We start from the raw sequence: 8914 nt of genomic DNA, 5'->3' as shown, positions 1-8914 counted from the left end.
CAGTGACCTGACCTTACTTGACCTCTGACCTGACAGGCCTCTTGTGACACGTGCAGTGTTCCGTCCATTGGCCAGACATGGCAGGTCCAGCTATTGCTGATACATAGGAAGTGCTGGACTACATTTTAGCCTACCTAGAAGTCATCCAGTTTAATAGAGCCACAAGAGGGAGACACAGGCAAACAAACTTCACTTATTTAATAAAGAAATAGGAAAACAAAATTGGTTACATCAAGCCAACTTGCTACAAAAGGGTCAATTCTAAGGAACAACTCAGCAGACTGCCAGGTGTGCACAACAGGCCCAAATCAAAACAGAGGTGCACGGACGGAGTGGAGGATCCAAAAACTGCATTCAGGTGATATCCAAACACTTCATTCAGGTGATAAGCCAATTAACACAACAATTAAGCCATCAATCTTAATTGGATTTGGACTGTGAGGAGAGGTGACTGGCTGGGTTGCTTGGTGCTGGAACAAACCCACACACAGGTGATGCAATTAACAGATTGACAGGCTAGATGCAGCTGCACCAAGGATGCAGAAAGCAGAACAGCAAAACCCTCACAGAGGAAGGAGAAGCTGAAGTGCAGGACTGCTGAGGAAGGCAGGGCACAGCAACTTTCCACTTGCTTGCTGGAAGGATCCTTGAAATCCATCACTCAATTTCATTCTGTTTTTTCATACCAGATTAGAAGGGATGCACCGGTCCTGGAGGTACTGCAATACCAGGTCAATGCGTGGAGTGGACAGAGCAAGCTCTTTTTCCATCTCCCTGTTCGAAAAATCCATTTAATATATGGTCCCCAGATAGAGGACGTTTCAGATATTAAACTGATAAGAACAGATAAGGTTTCAACTCAATTTTATTATTAAGAAAGACATAAATAAATATCATAACTGTAAAAAATTGCAAACATATAAATATAAATAAGGATAAAATTTGAGGACACGATAACTATTGTACAATGGAATTCCATAAGGATAAACACCACACTGTTGTTGCTTCTCTTTGACCAAGGTGCTTTTTATCTCTCAAATAATAAATATACATTTCACTCAAAGCAATTTTAATACAATCATTCAAATTTATAAAATCATGTTTAAAAATTAAAATGTTTCTAACTTTCCATAAGGCACTTTTAAAACAGTTAATAATTGTCCAACATAAAATCTGCTGCTTTGGGCTAGGGCAGTTAAAAAGACCATAAAAAATACATTCAAAATTCAAATCTTTTAAACCACATATCCATTTAAAAAGCGGGCCCATCTTCCTCCAAACATCCTGTGCAAAAGAACAATTCCAGAAGAGGTGCATCATTGTCCCCACATCTTTGTCTCGGACACCTGGCTCTCGCCACCAGTCCTCGCCTGTGCTGGAACTCACGAGTAGGGAGGCACTGGTGGACGATTGCCCAGGCAAGATCTTTATGGACATTCGCTAGAAATTTCCCAAAGACATTGCGCCATACCGTCTTAGATCTTGCCTGCGAAAAATTTGAGACAGTCAGCACCTCCTCCTTTTTCCTGTAAATCAAGGAAACTTTCTTCTGGTCCCCCAAAATGCCAGGCTCCAATTCCTGGAGCCCGATGAGCCTGACAGTTTTCTCAAGCACAGCATAATGTTTTGGGGGACACAGAAGCACAGGAGAGTCTAGAGGGATTCTAAACCATCTTTTAAAAACCATTCCCGCAGCATATTTTAAAAAATAACTAAAAGTGCCCTTGGAATTATACAATCTAAAACAGAAACAGAAATACTTAATATAAAAGAAGGTAAAAAGGTTCGGCACATCTCTTCCCCCATTATATTTATTCTTATACATTAGTTCCCTCCTTAACTTTTCCATCTTTGACCCCCATAAAAAAGTAAAACATAATCTGGTTAGCTTTTTAATATACAAAGATGAAGAAGGGAACACCATTGCCACATATAACATTATAGGAATTAAAACCGCCTTTATTATTAAAACCTTCCCTTCCATAGTTAAATTCCTTAAATTCCACATTAAAATTTTATTTTCCATTTTTCCTATCGCCAAATCCCAATTTAAAATCCCATCGTTAGCTTGGTTAAAAATTATCCCTAAAATTTTAATACTGTTCTGCTGTATGTTGACTCCAGGGGTTATGGAGGAGTCCCAGGAACCAATATTAAAACAGTCACATTTATCTATATTAAGCTTAAAACCAGAGGCCTCACAAAAGAAGGTTGTAGTCCTAAGGGCTCTACGCAGGGATGGGGAATCTGAGCATAAAATAGTTATGTCATCCATATAGCCCAAGACTTTGACCCGGTCTCCTCTCCCTCCCGGTATTGGCACTCCCCTAACGACCTTGTCCCTCCTGAGGAGTGCCAACAGGGGCTCCATTGCACGTATAAAAAGGAGAGCAGACAAAGGGCATCCCTGTTTAACCCCAGATAAAAGTGGCACCTCTTTTGTTAAAAACCCATTAATAGCAATTTGACTAAAACAAGACTGGTATAAAAGCTTAATACGACTTAAAATTTTATCAGGGACAGCTAACTTTTTAAGGACAAGGAAAGGGTATTCGTGGGACACTCAGTCGAATGCCTTTTCAAAGTCTAGGGATAAAATAACTAAATTTTGGTTTCTGTCTTTAAAATACCATATAATATCTCGTAAAATATTTAGGGATTCGGCAATGGATCTACCTGGCACCCCACACACTTGACTAGGATGGATAATTTTGTGTATAAAAGGTTTAAAACGCATAGCAATTAATTTGGCCAGGACTTTATAATCAACATTTAGCAATGTAATGGGGCGCCAGTTTATAAGACTGTTCCTGTCTCCTTTCTTAAAAATTAGGGACACTATACCCTGTCTCCAAGAGGGGGGTAGTTCGTTAGTTATAAAAGCTTCTTTATATAATAAAAGTAAATCATCGTTTAAAATGTTCCAAAAAGCTAGATAAAATTCAATAGGTAGACCATCTACTCCGGGGGCTTTACCATTAGAAAAACTTTTAAAAACAACTAAAAGTTCCTCTAAAATAATATCACGGGTTAAAACTTCTTGGTCTAAAAAATCTAGCTTAAAATCAAGGGAATTAAGAACATCTTCTAAAAAGGATGAATCAATATTTTTCTTAGCAAAGAGTGACTGATAAAAGTTAAAAGCTGCATCTAACATACCATTTATTGTGGACTCACCTTCTAGGTTCTGGATTGCCTCGCGTTTGTCCATCACCTTCTTGAAGAAGAACCTAGAGCACTTCTCACCTTCTTCTAAATATTGTACATGTGAGTTAAAAATTATTTGTTTCCCTTTATCGTCCACAGCTTTTTTTATTTCAGTTTTAACTTTTAAAATGTCATCAGTCACATCCATACCAATTTCCTTTAACTTAAAAAGCACATGCAACCATTTATTTAAAACATAATACCACTTTTTTTTCTCTCTGGCCTTCCTCTTACCTGCTTCTAAAAAAACCTTTTTAATTTTGGGTTTAATACTTTCCCACCAGTGCAGCATTGTCTGATCTGATGGCCTCTGGGACTGCCACAACTGGTAGGAAACCACAAACTCCTCCTTTATCCCAGGGTCCTCCAGAAGCGTAACGTTCAGCCTCCAGGGACCCTGCTTGGTTTTTAACTCTCCTTCTAATTCCAGCTTAAATGAGAGGAGTTTGTGGTCTGAGAAAATGTTAGATAAGATGGTACAGCTTTTGGGAATAAAAGAATTTGAGACAAAGATAAAATCAATTCTGGAACTTACTCTCCCGCTGGACCACGTAGGGGCAAGGTCAGACGGCGAGAGTTCCTTCCAACAATCTTTTAACTTAAAATCTTCTAAAATATGTTTCAGCAGGTAAGAGGTACGGTCTCCAGAGGTGGCACTCCCCCCTGCCGGCGTTCTCCATCACGTATACAATTAAAATCCCCGCCTACCAACAAAGGGGAAGCGCCAACACAGAATAGAGGTAAAATTTCAAATAATTCCGCTCTCTCTTGCTTTGCGGGTGGTGCATACACATTTAAAACACAAATAGTAAAACCTTTAAAAGATAAATAGACTAAAATTGCTCTACCCGGCATAATTTCTAAAACAGACTGTATTACAGTTTGGCGGTTATGGCATAATAAACCCACTCCAGCAGAACGACAATCGTTTGCGCCTGACCACACCGAGGAGCCCAATGTCCAATCTTTTTTCAGTTTTACGTATTCAATGTCACTCTCAATCCCGCATTCTTGTAATAAGCAAATGTCGAAGTTCACAGTCTCTAAATAAGCAAACAAAGCAGCTCTGCGCACAGAGCTCTTTAGGGATCTCACATTAAGTGAGACCACATTGATGGGGACGACCATTAAATATCAGAGTCCGATTCACGCGAGCTGAAGCCTTCAATGCTCATGGATGCGCCATCTCCAATTCCGGGGGTCAGGAACTCTGAAATACCAGCGGAATCTGGATCAGGCGTGAAGTCCGTCCGGGGTTCTAGGCCCTCCATACTTCGCATTTTCCTCTGTTTCCTAGATCCCGCCTCCTCTCTCGGCCTCTTTGTAGAACTGCTGCTGTCCATCCGTTCTCCATCCTCATCGCGCAAAGTGGTCGCACCATCATCATCTGCCGATGTCCCCGCCTCAGCACTCCGAGATGTTTCAACCGGCTGTGAAGAGCCTAACGAGACTCTCCTTGAGACGGAACCCAACTTGTCTCGAGAGGTCTTCATCGCTTCGTCTGACGCAACCGCTGCCCCAGACTGTGGCTCAGGCCTCTCCCACGATTGACTTCGACTCCGCCCCCCGTCCTTCCTCGCATGACTTCCTGCTGAGAGTGCAGGGAGTCTTTGCTCCAGACTTCTCGTCCTCCCACTTGTGGGGGTCGAAAAGAGTTTGAGAAAGATCTTGCCAGATTCTTTCACAGGGCCCCCTCTTGGGGTAGGTGGGCCCTGTTTTAAACCCGCATCTGACCTTCGTCCCTCTCTTGAAAGTCTTTGGAGACTTTCCATAGGTGGTTCCTGAACCACCTCACCTGCCGACTCACGCTCCGATCTCGCTACTGGATCCACCACTCTGTCAGAGGGGCCTGCAGCACTCTCTCGCCCAGCCTCAGAGTCCACCCTTGGAGCTCCAGGCTTCACAATAACGCTCAAACTTAGGGCTTTTACTGAGGAGCGCGCACCCCCCGCCGACTGCTGGTCAGGCTTAGGCTTCTTACTAGCCCTATCAGGGCACTCACGGAAAATGTGTCCCTTCATCCCGCATAGGGAGCACATCTTTTCACCTGTGCAATTAGCGGCAACATGCCCGAGTCTGCCGCAATTATTACACCGCACCTCTTTCGCGTTCACGCAGTTCCCTTGAACGTGCCCAAACCGCAGACACTTTCGGCAAAAGGAAGGCATCTGGTTGTAGTAGAGGAAACCACGGTGGCTTCCTTTAGAGAACTGCGCTGGTGGGTGCGCCAGACCTCCTATACCACTGGGGTCCTTTCTCAGGATGACCCAATATTTCCGTTTCCCATTCCACAGACCTTCTCCATTCATCAGCTTCCTATCGAGGCGAACGGAACTGCAGTACCGACCAAGGAAGGTCTGAATGTCGGCCTCCACAAAGAAGGGGTTATACATGCCGACAATCAAGGATCTCTCATCCTCACCGTAGAGGAAAAAGAAATCGAGGCCATCCAACCTCTTATCATTAGGATCCGCCACGCCCAAATTCTCGAACATATTTTCACAACAACTCTCGGCAACAAAGGTTATTGTGTATGTTCCATGCATTTCCTGGTCAGGATGTCAGTTTTGTGGAACCCGAAGAAGCCCAGCAAGACCTCCGCCACTATGTAGCGGAGGTCCTTTTGCTGCCGTTGGCCCTCTTCTACCACGACTCTAACTGACTGTCGCAACCGGGTCTCCCCGGCTGCAAAACCAAAGGAGAAAGGCATTTCCGTAACCCGGGGAGGACAAGCCCTTCACCTCGAAACCCCAGGTGCAGCACCCCGCCCTGTAGAGCAGGGGACCTCACCCCAGGCCAAGGATCAGAGAATCCCAGGCACTTCCAGGCCCTCTCCAAACGCTCCACCACCGAAAACCGACCGCCAAGATCTTGAATGATCGCAATCGCAGGCCCAACAAAAATGTCCGACGTCCAGGGGTTCAACCGTTACCTCCAGCGACAGGGGTTTAGACCCTCCAGGACCCACCCCCGAGGCCAGAGATCCAGGAACCCCGGACTACCTCTCACCCGGGATCGAGGAGGCACCTCTCGGTGCCACACTAGATCCAGGCTACGAAGCCGGAGAAGAATGCCGCCCTCACGCTCTCAATCCGAAAGTACGCCCTCTCCGGTCCGAAGACTAAAAAAAGGCGCGATCGCCTCCCGTTGCCTGGGGACTAATCCTATCCCCTATAGCAGCAAGGGGGCACAACGTAGGCTATAAACCCACGCCGTCCCCCAAGGCCGAGGAATCGGGTACCCCAGGCACCTTCCAGCCAAGTTCCTATGTATCTCTACACTTGATCTTAGCCAAAAGGCCGAGAAGCGATAACCAGAAAAGGGTTCGCCCTACAGGCCGACTGGTCCTCAATGCAGAACACTTGTGAAGGCGATAGGCAACAGGCCCCAGCTGCAGAGAGAAAGAGACAGTCCGGGAGGCTTCATTCTCTCACAAACCAGGGAAAACGTGCGTCCTACGCTCTGAAATCAACAGCATGCTCCACTTCGTGTTTTTCGGATCTGCATAGCTCCACCCACCACTTTTGGTCACGCCTTTTCTTCGCATGAAATTCCGGGTGCCAAAGCGCGCCAGGCAGAATGAACGATAAGAAGTCAATGGAGAGTAGTGAGAGAGAGAAAAAAAAAATAATAGAAAAAAAGGTATCTATGCATTGTGGATTGTGATGTCACGGCCCCATTGTTGAGTGTTCCGTCAGAGCCCTTGTGATGTCATCCAGTGACCTGACCTTACTTGACCTCTGACCTGACAGGCCTCAGTGCACGTGCAGTGTTCCGTCCATTGGCCAGACATGGCAGGTCCAGCTATTGCTGATACATAGGAAGTGCTGGACTACATTTTAGCCTACCTAGAAGTCATCCAGTTTAATAGAGCCACAAGAGGGAGACACAGGCAAACAAACTTCACTTATTTAATAAAGAAATAGGAAAACAAAATTGGTTACATCAAGCCAACTTGCTACAAAAGGGTCAATTCTAAGGAACAACTCAGCAGACTGCCCAGGTGTGCACAACAGGCCCAAATCAAAACAGAGGTGCACGGACGGAGTGGAGGATCCAAAAACTGCATTCAGGTGAGATCCAAACACTTCATTCAGGTGATAAGCCAATTAACACAACAATTAAGCCATCGATCTTAATTGGATTTGGACTGTGAGGAGAGGTGACTGGCTGGGTTGCTTGGTGCTGGAACAAACCCACACACAGGTGATGCAATTAACAGATTGACAGGCTAGATGCAGCTGCACCAGGGATGCAGAAAGCAGAACAGCAAAACCCTCACAGAGGAAGGAGAAGCTGAAGTGCAGGACTCCTGAGGCAGGGCACAGCAACTTTCCACTTGCTTGCTGGAAGGATCCTTGAAATCCATCACTCAATTTCATTCTGTTTTTTTCATACCAGATTAGAAGGGGTGCATCGGTCCTGGAGGTACTGCAATACCAGGTCAATGCGTGGAGTGGACAGAGCAAGCTCTTTTTCCATCTCCCTGTTCGAAAAATCCATTTAATATATGGTCCCCAGATAGGGGACGTATCAGATATTAAACTGATAAGAACAGATTTATTTAAGTTGGCAATCCCTTGTGCAGGGATAACACTTTTTATTTAAAAACCAACAAATTTATACAACCATTCACATCATATAAAAAATATGAAAAATATACATAATTAAAAAGACATGGTGGCACATTACATTATTGTATTCCAATCATTTAAGAACCATTCCCTTGCAAGGGTGGCATTGGTTTTCTTGTCAATCAAATAATATATGTACAGTTCGCACAGACAGAGACCTAAAACATCTTCAATTGATAAAACCTCCTGGCTTTCCATAGAGCTTCTTTAGCGCAATTCACCGTCTTCCATGCCTTTGTTTTGTGGGCAACTGATGGGCATTCCATAAAACCATATAAAACCAAGCTGTAATTTAAAGTCCTTATACCGGCGATCTTTCTTAAAAGGGGGTGCAGTTTTCTCCAGAAGGCTTGTGCAAAGGAGCAGGTCCACAGAAGATGGTGCACGGTTTCCACTTCTTGGCATCCTTCTCTTGGGCAGATTTCTGATCTTACGTAGCCTCTTCTATATTGGAATGCCCGGCATGGAAGACATTGGTGAATGCAGCTCCAGGCCAGGTCCTTCTGTGTATTAAAAAGGTAAGAAATATTAATTAAATTAAAAGTATTAGTACATATTTCTTCGCTAAAATTCCCTACTTCACACACTCTCTCTCTGTCTTTTATTTCCTTTATTAGTCTTTTACTATCTTTTAGTTCATTTACACTTTTATTTTTTAGATTAAAATCGGTCACTATTTTTTCTAAGATTTGATATTTAACAGGTAATTTAAAAGCGTAAGGTACGGATAAAACTGTGTTGAACCAACCAAACCTTCTCATAAAAAAAACTGTATTAAAACGTATAAAATATGACCAATAATGATCTTTTTAAACAGAAACTAAAAAATTTTATTAAGAGAAACCTATTAAAATCAGGAAAGTCCTTGCCACCCTTGGATTTTGGTTTCGTCACAATCTCTCTTCTCAGCTTTTCCATTCTGGAACTCCAAAAGAAGGTAAAACAAGCTTTGGTTATTTTCCTTAAAAGCATAACAGGAGGGGGGAAGACCATACTTAAGTATAATAAAATAGGTAAAATAACCATTTTTATAATTAAAACTTTTCCTTCCATAGTTAATTTTCTCATGTTCC

The 8914-nt window shown here is 43.5% G+C and overlaps 1 non-coding gene and 2 pseudogenes across 1 annotated transcript; all 3 read right to left on the bottom strand.

Moving 5' to 3' along the window:
- Positions 1–694: 694 nt before the first annotated feature.
- LOC122942742 lies at positions 695–884 on the bottom strand. The gene has a single exon (XR_006390681.1). It is a non-coding gene; the product is annotated as a U2 spliceosomal RNA (small nuclear RNA).
- Positions 885–6383: 5499 nt separating this feature from the next.
- LOC122942908 lies at positions 6384–6518 on the bottom strand (annotated as a pseudogene).
- A 1095-nt stretch (positions 6519–7613) lies between these two features.
- On the bottom strand, positions 7614–7831 carry LOC122942637 (annotated as a pseudogene).
- Positions 7832–8914: the final 1083 nt, after the last annotated feature.

Source organism: Bufo gargarizans, chromosome 6 (genome assembly GCF_014858855.1).
Source record: "Bufo gargarizans isolate SCDJY-AF-19 chromosome 6, ASM1485885v1, whole genome shotgun sequence".
Classification (NCBI taxonomy): Eukaryota; Metazoa; Chordata; class Amphibia; order Anura; family Bufonidae; genus Bufo; species Bufo gargarizans.
This window is presented reverse-complemented; position numbering and strand designations above follow the sequence as displayed.